The sequence below is a fragment of the Pseudonaja textilis genome, chromosome 15 (genome assembly GCF_049901715.1).
Source record: "Pseudonaja textilis isolate UNSWEBS1 chromosome 15, rPseTex1.2, whole genome shotgun sequence".
In the NCBI taxonomy this organism is placed as follows: Eukaryota; Metazoa; Chordata; class Lepidosauria; order Squamata; family Elapidae; genus Pseudonaja; species Pseudonaja textilis.
The window spans coordinates 11,146,605-11,146,927 of record NC_142004.1 but is presented as its reverse complement, the minus strand read 5'-3'; positions in this window follow the sequence as shown (position 1 = coordinate 11,146,927).

Genomic DNA, 323 nt, shown 5'->3' with positions numbered 1-323 from the left:
CCTCTCCTCCCGCAGCTCCGCCGGACGCCGAAGCCCCCGGCCTTATGTAGGCGGGGGCGGGGGCGGGGCGGACCCCGCGGGAGTTCCCGGTCGGGCCCCCCAAAGGGCGGAGGGCCGCGGGGCGGGGGGAGCGCGCAAAAGCAGGGAGGCCGCCGGCCGATTGAGGCGCCCGGGCAGAGTCCCGGGCCGCGCAAGCAGAGCCAAAGGGCGCCTCCCGGCGAGCCGCCCCGTCGGACGAAGCGCCGGATTCGAGGGCGGCAGAGCCGCGCGGCCGGAGGAGCTGCCCGTCTCGGGGCTGCCGACTCCGGCCGGGCGCAGCGTCG